A 12,015-nucleotide genomic window follows, 5' to 3' on the forward strand; every position below is an offset into this window, starting at 1 on the left:
CTCATTAAAATGACTGCCACTTAAGAGGTGGCAAGAAGTCAGAAACGCAATCTGGAGCAAAGCTGATATTAAATAACTTCCTGAGCCTGGCACGTCTGCCAAGGCCCCCTCCAGGATCTCAGGTGGATCATAAAGAAGCTACAGAAGATAAGGAGCCAGAGGCACCCCAATTCCAGCCCCAGAGCCACGCCTCTGCTGGGGGAAGGCCCCTCCCTTCTCTGGGCTGGAGTTTCTGCACCAGTAGAGCCTAAAGTAATTCCTTCCTCTGTGATCCCACCCCCCCCCACACACACACACACACTGAGTAAAGGATATGAAATGACGTCTCACACTCAAATCTACACTGGAAGAGCCCTTCCTGTCAACCAGCCCTACCCTCCCCTCGCCGTTTTCCAGATAAACACACTGAGCCTCAGAGATCTTGAGTCTCATGGCTGAGGCCAACCAGATAGGCTGGGGATTAAAGAATCTCAAGAAGAGTAATACCCAAGGAAAATACCAGAAAGGGTCTGGCTGTTAGATGCCGGGATTGGTTGGCTACAATGAAGTCAGTCAGGTGCACAGGTGTGTTCTGCAGCTGTGGCTTCATGCCGTTGGCCCAGCAACAAACACTCCCAATGGCCATCATCACACTCGTGTCCTCAGAGAATCATCTCTAGCTGCTCACACTTGAAGGGGAGAGAAATTCATCTGACGGATCCTCTGAAGCCTGGCGCTGAGTCAGTCTCATCTGCCTCAGCAATGCCCACCATGGCCACCCCACCAGATCAGAATACACTGCTGTTCTCCATTCTGGCCACTTGGTGTCACTGCTGTCCCCAATGAACTAGAACCATAGCGGGCTCCTTGGGAAGTAAAATGATCCTACCAGGCCAACAGGATCCCATACATACCCCCTGCACTGTGTCCTAATTCCATCCTTCCTCCAGAAAGAGACAGATGGTCCATCATGGAGTATCTATTCATCATGTTCCAGACACTTTCCACACATCATATAAACTAATCATCACAGCAACACCTCCCAACAACACCTGACTTTGCAGGTGAAGAAAATGAGACCCAGAGAAATTAAGCAATTTACTCAAAGTTCAAAAAAAACAAGCAAGGAGGAGGGCAAGAATTGGAACCCGAGTTTGACGTCAAATTCCATGACCTTTTCACAACATACTTTAGCCTCCCTTGAGTTATCAGACTCTGTGCTATGGGTTCTGGTTAAATCGGGTTGGTTTGCCATGACCCTGGGAGGTGCTGGGAGAAAACCACGTGCAGCTTTGTTCAAAGGCACAATCATAATAGGGCAGGATAAATAGCACCTCCCTTCCTGCAGAAATCATGGTCTAGTGCCCTCTTGTGGCTGATCATAGAACTGGAATGAACACGCATGGGAGGCTCTTCAAGGTGGATTGGAGGGACTGAGCAGTCACCCTCTTCCCACTGGACTCATCCATTCTTTCTCCCAGGGCTGGTCCTGGAGCCCCATCTGTAGCTGACAGCCCTAGTCAATTACAATAGCCGGAAGAGAATCATCCAGTGAGTGGGAAGCTACATAGAGCAAGAACAGCAGTAAAACCACATGGAGCAACACCTGCAAGGGGCTGGGTGCTCCTGAGTCACCCTGCATGCAGGATCCTGGCATCCCAACTCCCAAGGCTGGGGAGTGGGGGAGGCGGGCAGCAGGAAGGCTCTGCCTGGACACTGCCACTTGGTTTCCCAGCTGAGGCTATCAGTAGCAACCATTACAATCTCCCTGTTCTTGGGCAGACATGTGCCTCAGCCACTTTGTCACCTTTTCCAAATACCCACCATGTTAGTCCTTCTGTTGCCTCCCTGAGCTCTGGCCCTAGGGGAGGTCCTAGCTCCCCTCTCATCCCACTCTTCAAGGACCCAGAAATGCCCCTGCCCTTCACCTCTGAGAGACTCCTATTGTACCATTTGCCAGTTTGGCCTCTGTGCACCCATCATATGCCAGGCACTTACTATAATCTCATTTAATCCTCAAAACTACTCTAGGAAGACGGATCTAGTCAGCCCAGTTTTTCAGATGAAGAGACAGAAGCTCACAGAGGTTAGGTAACTTGCCTAAGCTCATACAGGGGCAGTGCCAGGATTTAAACTGAAGGTTATCTGGCCAAAGAAGCCACTATTCTTCCTATGACACTGGGTTGCCTTTGAGGCAAAAGAACCATTGAAAGTCTTGGGGCCCAGGAATAGTTCTAATGGAAGCCCTTGGTTTAAAAGATTAATCTGTCAAGATGTGGAGGATGAGCTGGAAGTAGGAGAGGCTGGACTCGGGAAGAACAGATGAGGGTCACAAAAAGTAACCACACCTGTGGGAATGATGTTCTGGAGAGTGGTAATGAGAAGAGGAAGAAAACGAGAGGGGGAGACAAGCATTAAGACTTTTACGCACACAGACTGGAGTGCACGTTCTCATCAAAATCTTAAAAATAACCCAGTATTATCAGTATTATTTCTGATGAGGAAATGGAAATCAAAAAAGTATCCAGCCCAGGGTCACACAGCTGGGAAGAGGCAGAGTTGTGAACTCAAGCTTCATTTAGCAGGTGCCATCCATTAGCAAGGTTGTCTACGCAAATGATCTCCAGCCTAGTAGGACGGCCATAAATGTTATGTTCATCCCTGTTCTTCAGGGATCAGCCTCAAAAAAGTATCAGAAATAAGTAGGTGGGAAAAGACTGACCACAACAGAGAGGGTCTCACCTGCAGCCCTGGGTCCAGCAGCCATGGGATGGCCCTCAGGGCAGGGCTGCAGGCCCCAGATCTGAGAGCTCAGGACCCACTAAAAAAGAGGGAGATCCCGTCTCCAAAACGAATAGCTGTGTTAGTGGGACAAGGCTCCTTCATGAACCAATTAGTGCAAAGAACAAGACAGCACCTGCTCAAATACGAGACAGCTTGGAACAGCCAGAGAAGAGCTCAAAGCATGCACAGAAAGGAAACAGTCAAAACTAGCCAGTCCAGGCAGGTCCCAGGACCCTGGTTTGCACGGCACTTTGATACCCATCAATTTAGATGGGTGTCTCTGAGAACAGAGGTGGTCTAGAGAGGTTGAGAGACAGCACCAAGCTCTCATGTCTGGTAAATATCAGGATCCCGTGCTTCCTGAGCAGCTACTTGGTGTCTAAGTAATTACCGAGCTTGGCATGGCTGGGGTCGGGGGCAGCGGGGAGAGACAGGGGAGAGATGCCTCCACACTTGGACCGCCATATCAAATGGCCTGAGGGAGTTCATGAAGCTCCCATGACACTAACTCTGCAGTGTAGCTGTCTGTCAACTTCTCTGTGTCCCCATCAAGACTTATCTTCCTGGGCAGGAACAATGTCCCATTCATTCATCTCCATGAAACCTCGTGTAGATGCACTGACCCCTCCTGCTGCTGCTGAGACAAACTTGGTGGGAAGGAAAGCACTCCAGCCCACTTCTGGTCACCCAGGGCACTCTCCCAGCCACCTCCTGGGAAGCTCAGGTGCAGGAGACTCACATGTCTGGGCTGCAGACATGATGGAGGCAGGACCCCATGATGAGGGCTGCGAGAGGCCCAGCCTAGGGGAGAGCTGACCTCCCTGCTCAGCCCTGGCTCAAAAAAGGCTCTGAAAGCCAGGTCAGCCGGTGCACATCTCACCACACTGGAGCCGCATCCCCAGCTCCCAGGAAAGGCAGCCGCCACCAGCCTCGGCCGGTCTCGTGCGCAGCACTGCCCTCTGGTGGTCACCAGGAGTCTAGACGCAGACGATCTTTGTAGGCAGGAAGCCAAAGGCTTCAGGGCTTGTTTACGGGAGACCTCAGTCGTGATGTGCGTGGAACACAGAAGAGATGCAATTGTGGGTGCGCAAAGACGCCTCCAGATGCGCGCACACAGCCCACTTTACCGCGGGAAGCAGCCCAGATTAGGACTGCGCATCTAAGATTGCTCCTTCTCTGTTTGCAGGAGGCTAAGGACTCCTTTCCCTGCCTCTGGAAGAGCCCAGATCCCTCAGCCCCAGAGCAGAGGCTTGCAGAGGGCGGGAGGATGAGAGCCACACCAGCAGGGGAGGCGGCCTCGGAGGCGTTCTGGTCCCACTGTGCCAGGAACTTGCTGGGTGATTGAGTCAAGTCCATTCACCTCTCTGGAGCCTTGGGTTCCTTCTCTGTAAAACTGGGTTTGGCCCCAATTATTTCTGAGCCCCTTTCCAGGTCAGATGATTTATGGTTCAAAGTCTTGATCTTTTTCCTAACTCAAAAACACTCTCAGACGTCTAGAAATGTAAATAAGCAACATGGTGCCCTACCGCTTGAGGAGCCCATGGAGTATGTGATCACCCTGATCTGACAGTGACCCTGAGAGGGAGATAAACTCCAATTCCCAGAGGTGACCCCAAATCCCAGAAGGGGAAACCAAGGCCAGAGAGGCTCTAGGATGTGGTGAACTCTTCCAGCCAAAAAGCAGCAAAATGGTGTGTTTCCACAAATTCCTGCCCTGCAATCGTAGCACTTTGCTGGGTACCCCAGCTCTCTCTGCAGGGACAGCTGTAGCCATCCCCCATGCTCATCCCTATGGAGAGACAGATGGAGCTTCCCTGAGCAAGGGGGGAAGAGAGATGGAGCAAAGAGAAAGGGTTGAGAGGAGTAAAGGCTGCTCATTTGAGGAGGAGGGAAGAGAAGGGCCAGGAAGAACTAGAATTCACCCTCCAGGAAAGATGCTCTAAATATCCGCTTCCAGCTCTAGGTGGACACATCAGACACCCCCCTTCTGCTCTACATCCAGTGGCATCCTTGGAACTCCAAAACGCAAGCTGGGAGAAGCCAACCTGCCCTCTATTCTCCCATCCAGGCTCTCTCTGGCCATGGGCAATTGGGGACACAGTCCTGCTGACCATGTCTCAGCCCACAGTGGAGCTGGCTGGGGCCCAGCCGCCAGCTTCCTGAATACTCGTCAGCCTCAGCTGGCACCTGGTCTCCTGGGGGAGCTGACCTGACCTCAGAAACCAGGATGCTATGGGGTGGTCAGCAAGGCCTGGGGAGAGGGCTTGGTTGGGACGAGCCTCATGGGAGGCCTCCCCAAGCCTCCCCATCATTAGAGCCTGGCTTTGACAGTGCTGGCCAGGGCTGCTTGGCCAACACCAGACCCACCACTGTCTCATCTGCCTTCCTCTCCAACCCCAGCCAGGGGAATTCTCAGCTAGGGAACTGGAATGTTATAAAATAAGGGATCCTCCTAGACCTTCATGTCTACTCTTTTATTATTAATTTATCTTGATGGTCATAGATTCGTGAATGTGTATGTATAGCAGTATATATCCACATGCATAAGAATATAGCGAGAGTATAGGCAATGGAGCTTAACATTAAATGTCAGACTCCTCTGATTGGCTTCGTGAAATGAAGCAAGTCACATTCCATCTCTGGACTCATTTTCCCCATCTGTAAAATGGGACGAATAATAGTACTTATCTCCTAGGGTTGGTGTGAGGCCGTAATGGGTTATATTACCTCCAAAGTGCTTGGAACAGTGTCTGGAACAGAGTAAGTGCTCAGTAAACGCTAGCTGCCATGAGTTATCATGTATCGACAGCTTTCTCTTTACCCAGCATGACACAGGCCACTGACCCTCAGAGTGCTGCTAAAAGGTAGTTGTTATTATTATCCTCATCTCACAGAGAAGGCAACTGAGGCCCAGAGGAGGGAAGGGGTTTGTCCAAAGCTAGGAAAAGGCCAGGTCTGGAGGAGCTGCTGGGGACAGGTTCCTCTCCCTGCTGGATGATTCTGTCTGGGGACAGAATCCTGAATCTTCCACCACCCAGACGGGGGACACTTACGATGGGACAAACCAGATGGGGGAACAGGGGTAGAAGTGAAGTTAGAAAGGACAGGCTCCAAACTGGCTGCACCCACAGATCCCTGAGCCCTGTGTGTAAATAGAGCTCAGCAGAGCCCTCGCCAAGAGCAGTTTTAATTGGCATGGGCTGCAGGCTGCGAAGAGCCCTGGGGCTGCCAGCCTTGCATAGTTGCTGCCTCTGGGGACCCCAGATTTGGAATCACTGCCCCAGAGGGAGACACAGTCGTGGGCGAGGCTCTGGCTTTGACAGAGTGCCCAGAAAGGGTGCCAGAACTGAGTAGGAGAAGGCAGTGCTGCCATCTGGGCAGGGACGTCCTCCAGCAGCCCGAGGACCCCTAAGTCCCTGCCTCTCTCTGCGCCTCTCCTGGGACCCTCGCAGGTAAGGTGAGGGAGGAGCTGACTGCAGGGGTCCCTTCCAACTCTGAATTCCGGGGAGCCCTGCCCTCGGAGGTAGTAGGCAGAAATCTGAGGATCCTCATGGGAGTTCCACTGGGCACTGAGAATCTGGAGTCTTCATTCCTGATGGTCTGACATCCAGTCCATCAAACAGGAGCTGCCAGCATGCCCGGCCCCCAGGAGTGTTTAGGTTTCCCAAAGTGGAGGCCAGCAAGGCTCAGGAGATGACAGACAACTTGAGCTGAGGGCTCAGTTGCTCATCGATAGATCTGGGGGACCGAGTCCAGCCTCCACTCAGGCCACGCTTAGACCCAACCACCAGGCCACTCAGCTGCCCTCCACAAGGCCCTCATGGATGGGCTGCTCCCATAGCGCTGCCCCTTGGGAGAGAAGGAACTTTCTGGATGAAGATAGTCTGCTTCTCCGTTCCCAACAGCCAGAGGGTATCCAGCTACAGGGTTACCGCCGGGGAGAGAATGGAGTCCAGGACACCAGAGCGGCCACGAAGGGAGCATCGGAGGAGGAGCCTCAAGACCCTTCTGGATCTTTCCTTTTGTGAGACACTCAACCACTGGGATTCAATTTCTGTTCTTTATTTTGTTTGTTTTGTTAATCAGGACAATGGGGCTAATAATCCCTGCTTAGGTACTTCAAGTAGCTGTGGCAAAAAATAAACACAACAGGGACTTCCCTGGTGGCGCAGTGGTTAAGAATCCACCTGTCAATGCAGGGGTCACAGGTTCGAGCCCTGGTCCCGGAAGATCCCACATGCCGCGGAGCAACTAAGCCCGTGTGACACAACTACTGAGCCTGCGCTCTAGAGCCCACGAGCCACAACTACTGAGCCCGTGTGCCAAGAGCCCGTGCTCCACAACAAAGAGAAGCCACCGCAATGAGAAGCCCGCACACCGCAACAAAGAGTAGCCCCCGCTCGCTGCAACTAGAGAAAGCCTGCGCACAGCAATGAAAATCCAACGCAGCCAAAAATTAATTAATTAATTAATTTAAAAAATAATAAACACAATAACTGTAAACTGGAGAGCAGGAAGAAATGAATTTGCGGGGGGGGAGGGATTCATGGAGGTGAAGGATGTGCTACAAGGGACAAAGGGCAGGACCCAAAGGGCTACTAGGGACTGTCTTTTGAGAACTGGCCTGGCCCTGGGACTAGGGGTGCTTAGGAATCCTGATCCCCTCTGCCACCCAGCCTGCTCCCTCCTCACATGCCCCTGCCCCTACTCCCAATTCATCAACCCCTCCTGGGAACAGAGCCAAGAAGGAGAGCCAGGGGCTTCAGGACCACCCTTCCTACTGTCAACCCGGCTCCCTCTCAAGCCCAGGCCCTTCCAGCCACGACAACATTGGGCACCAAGCTTTTTTGATTATGCATGCTTTAGCAATAAAAATTCATCTCGTAACCCCCAAACACTCCTATTTATTAAATTATATGCTTATACTTCTTCGATTCATATATTAAACATTAAATATTCCCTCTTCTCAACAACAGTAACTTGAAATAGAAGCTCTAACGTTTTCTTCTCACACCCAGCAGAGGCCCCTGCTCTGGCAATGAGCTGAAACTCTGCAGAAGGACATCTCCCTGCCTTGAGCTCACGGTACACGGGGGGCGTGGGGGTGGGCCACGAAGCTGGGTGTCCAGCCTCTGATGGGAGGCTGCAGGCCTCGGCGCATTCTTGCTAGGGGTGGCACTTGGTTTGGACAGTGGACTCCAAACTGGGTGGCCCAGAGTCCTCTAGAGGTGGAAGGGGAAGGAACGAAGGGAAAATGGCCAGCGAGGGAGCACCTGCTGTCTTCCTCTGGGTGGCATCACAAGGGTCAGCACCAAGCCCAGGGATGGTGCCCTTAGAAGTGGCCTAGCAGAACCTCCTTGGGGATGTTCCCTGGGCCCCGGGATGGCATATGTCTAAGCTGGAAAGGACACTGCTCCATGGCCTCAATTCACAGTTGAATTTCCAGGCTCAGAAAGACTACCAGGCTCAGAAAGACTACTACTTTCTACACGGTAGAAAGTCTTCTACCGTGGCTCACAGAGGATAAAGGGTAAATCCAGGTGTGGGACTCATGTGTCTCATCCCTTTCTCTAATCCTACCCTGCCAATGGCCAACTGGAGGCCCCAAAGGGAGGCTGGAGATGGTGTCTGTGATCCCAGTACAGTCCACTGAACGCAGCCCTCTACATGGGGACCCCAGCCCAGGCAGCAGCAGAGATGCCACAATACTGGCAAAGGCCAGCCCAAGGGAGGCCTTTGTCCACCCCTACAGTCAGAGAGAAGGAGTCAGCCACCAGGGACAGGTAAGGCAAGGATGGAGAGCTGCCCAGGGGAGCGGATGTCAGGCCCGTCCCTCTTCACAGCCATTCTTTCCACTTCCGCTCCGCAGAGCTAGCGCCGGGCTGGGCTGGTTTTACCCAAACCCATCATGTGCTCAGGTCCCCTGGAGCTGCAGAGCTGATTCCCTGGGCTTCGGGCTGTGCCTCGGAAGACTGACCCAGGCTGAGGATTCTGGCTCCAGGGAGGGTCCTCCAGGGAAGGCGTGGATTCCACCCACCAACAGCCTGGCCTCCATACAAAATCTCAGGGCCTCTTCAGTCCAGGGTCCCCAGCTTTTATCCTGGAAGTACCTCTTTCCCCAGGGCTATAACCACTTCCCCTTCTAAATCTCACCTCAAAGGCCCCTCACATCTCTACCTCCCTCCCTCAGGCCTAGCCCCAATGTGGGGGGCTCCTGATTGAACCCTATGATGTTCTTGGGGCCTGGTTCACACCCCTGCCTGCAGCCCAGCTCCCACTGGTAATTGTCAAGGCTGGCTCTCCCCTTGACCCTTAGAAAGGCTAAGAATCAGGAAGTCAGTAAAGCAGCCAAAGCCCCAAATGATCCCTCACCCAGCCAGGGGAGGGCCTGCAGGGAAGACAGGGGAAATCAAGGGACCAGAGTGCTGTGAACACCAGGGACCCTGTGGTGGCTCGTGTGGAGACCCAGCTGGCAGCTCAGGGTCCCAGCCAAGAGCCCACGGTCTTCACAAGCCCAGGAACACCCAGCCCAGCTATGCCATCTTCTCCCCCTGGATTTTCTTTCTAGCAGTCCAAGGATGCGCTACTCCAACCCAACCCCAGGCAGGCCTGGCCTAGAGAAGCCAGAGGGCCCCCCTCCCAGCCACCACCCTTCTGCCTTTGTGACGTCAGAGCCTGGCTGGGTGCGGCCGCACATGGACCCTTCTAGGTAAGGTTACTGTGTGTCAAGAGCTCCAACGGCAGAGGGATCGGCCTCTTGAACAGAAAGAAGCCAAAAGGGAGAGCACTTTGGGAGGGCGGACGTGAGACCCACACTTCTGCCCTGAGGCCTTGCAGCGGATTTCCTCCTGATACTGATGGGGCAGCCACCTACCCCATCAGAGGCACCCTCCGATGGGGACACAGGAGCCACCACACATGCCACCCCTGAGAGGAAGGACCACAGGGAATCTCTGGTCCCTCTGAAAACTCAGGGGTGATCAGTTCAGCACCTGAGGGAGAGACCTCAGGAGTCCACAGCCCCGAGAACAGGAGGGTGGCTGGGTGGCAGTCACCCCAGGTTCCCTTAGCTAGGCCCGCTGGAACTCCAGCTTCTGCCCCAGCCTCTTCCTCGGTCCCCAGAGTCTGCCCAAGCTGCACCCCCAGACATACACCAGCATCAAGAGCTTCAGGTTGATGGAAGGCTGGGGGACCCCTTGATCTCCAAATCTCTGATAGCATCAGAAATCTAAAGAACACATTCCTTTTCAGCAAAGCCCGGGCTTGGACTGAGGCCCCACATCCAGGTCCCACTAAAGGAAGCCCCCCCTCCCTACCTGGAGGGCTCCTCTCTGTCCTCAAGCCCCTCCTTCCAGCCCGCGTCCATAGGTAGCCCTGCAGAGTGGGGGACCTGGGTTTTGGGGTCCAACAGACAAAGGCCTAAGCCTGGCTCACTGCTGGGGCTATGTGCCCCCAGGAAAGTTACTTTGTAGCCTGAGCCTCCATCATGAGGTAAGACAGTGATGGTGACACTTGCCTCCCAGGGCAAGCAGGACTCCCCTTCTTCTCTGCTCTGCCTCCAGGCCAGAAGGCTAGGCCCTTCCCTAGTTCCATCAATACCAGCCATAGATATAACAGGGCACTGGGGAGAAGATGGGATGAGGAAGGGTCATCCCACCCATGACCTCTGACCCTCCCCCACCTGCCACTCGGCACAGCTCCGGTGGGAATCCAGTTCCCTGGCTCTTAGGTGTTGGGGTGGATTTAAGGAAAGGAGTCCTGACTTCCTGGCAAAGTGTCTGAGTCCTGAAACAAGGATGGAGACACACACAGAGGGACTCCCAATCTACTCCCGGATTACCTGCCCCAGCTGCCCCTCTGGGGTCCTTCAGTGGCAAAGCAGACAAGAAGCCACCCCATCCCCTCCCATCATTACCTTCCCAGCAGCCCCACCTTGGACCCTTTGCCTGGAAAGCTCAACCCAACTCTTCTTTATCAGACTGCTTCCCCTAGCTTTCTTTGCAGAGGGGGGACACCTCTGCATGGCCATAAAGAGCCTACGTGATTGTGACCCTCCCCGCCTCCCACCAGCTTCCTACAGGGACACACACCCTTGGAACAGAGAACAAGCTGGCTGAGGCTCACCAGCTCCCAGAGACCCGCACTGGGCACCCGGGGCACCGTTTCTCCAACCCCTGGCCCACCCGATCCCCTGAAAATCCCTAGGTCCAGCTCCTGAGCTCCTGGACCCACTGCTAGGCTCCCCCCTCCCATCCCACACACATCCCTACCCCCACCCCTCAGTGCACGTCCAAGGCAGAGGTTCCCTGACAATCTCACTCCCACCCTCCTGGCTGCATCCTTGGGGATGCTGGAATGCTGTGGCCTGCAGGTGGGAGAAGCTGCATTGGGTCCATCCTGTTTCTCCTGCCCTCCCCTCCACCCCACCCTTGGCTATTTATCTTGTCACCCCAGGCCAGCCGGGCTGAAGGTGGTGAGGGGGTGAACGGTCGAGCCAAGATATGGGTCAAGCTCGTCTCCTGGGCCAGGAGTCAGGGACACCTCCTGGGCTGCACACTTCCCTCAAACTGTTAGCTCCAAGAACATGAGCGGAGTCTCCATTAAGCCAAGAGGGTTGGTGGGCTTCGGAGAGAGCAGGACTGCAATTCCACCAGGCTTTACAGCCCCATCGCACTGGGGCCGAGGTGAAGGGAGAGCTGATGCCTGGGAGGGCAGCACCCACGGCAGAATCCAGCCCCTCTTGAGTCTGCCCAAATGCCTGCCTCAGACCCCAGCCAGGACTTCAGTGCCAACCCTTTTCAGCATCCCACCCACTTCAGGGGTCTCCAAGGGGTGGGGACCTTGAGGGGAGACAGGTGAGAGCTACCCCCTGAACACTCCCAGTGCCATCCACACCCTTCTCTGGATGGCAGGATGGGATGGGGGTCACCTGGCTGAGGTCAGTGGAAGATAATCTGGACAGGCTCTCTCCGCCCATGCTTCTAACCCACATCCCTGCCGAAGAAAAATAACGGGGGTGGGGGGGTAGGGGGAAGAGCAGGCCACCACAGGTCTCACTCAGACAGGACAGAACCAAGCAAATTCTAGTCAGAGTTCAATGTTCCAAATAAAGGGATCTGCACGATCGTATAAGAAGCCCCATCCCCAAAACACGCAAGCCTTCCCTCCTCCCTTCATCATCCTGACTCGGAATTACTGGAACAGTTATCAAAGCTCAAACAGGAACAGGATCTGTAGGCGCCCAGATGCAGA

This window comes from Neophocaena asiaeorientalis, unplaced genomic scaffold (assembly GCF_003031525.2).
Source record: "Neophocaena asiaeorientalis asiaeorientalis breed wild unplaced genomic scaffold, Neophocaena_asiaeorientalis_V1.1 scaffold442, whole genome shotgun sequence".
Taxonomy (NCBI): Eukaryota; Metazoa; Chordata; class Mammalia; order Artiodactyla; family Phocoenidae; genus Neophocaena; species Neophocaena asiaeorientalis.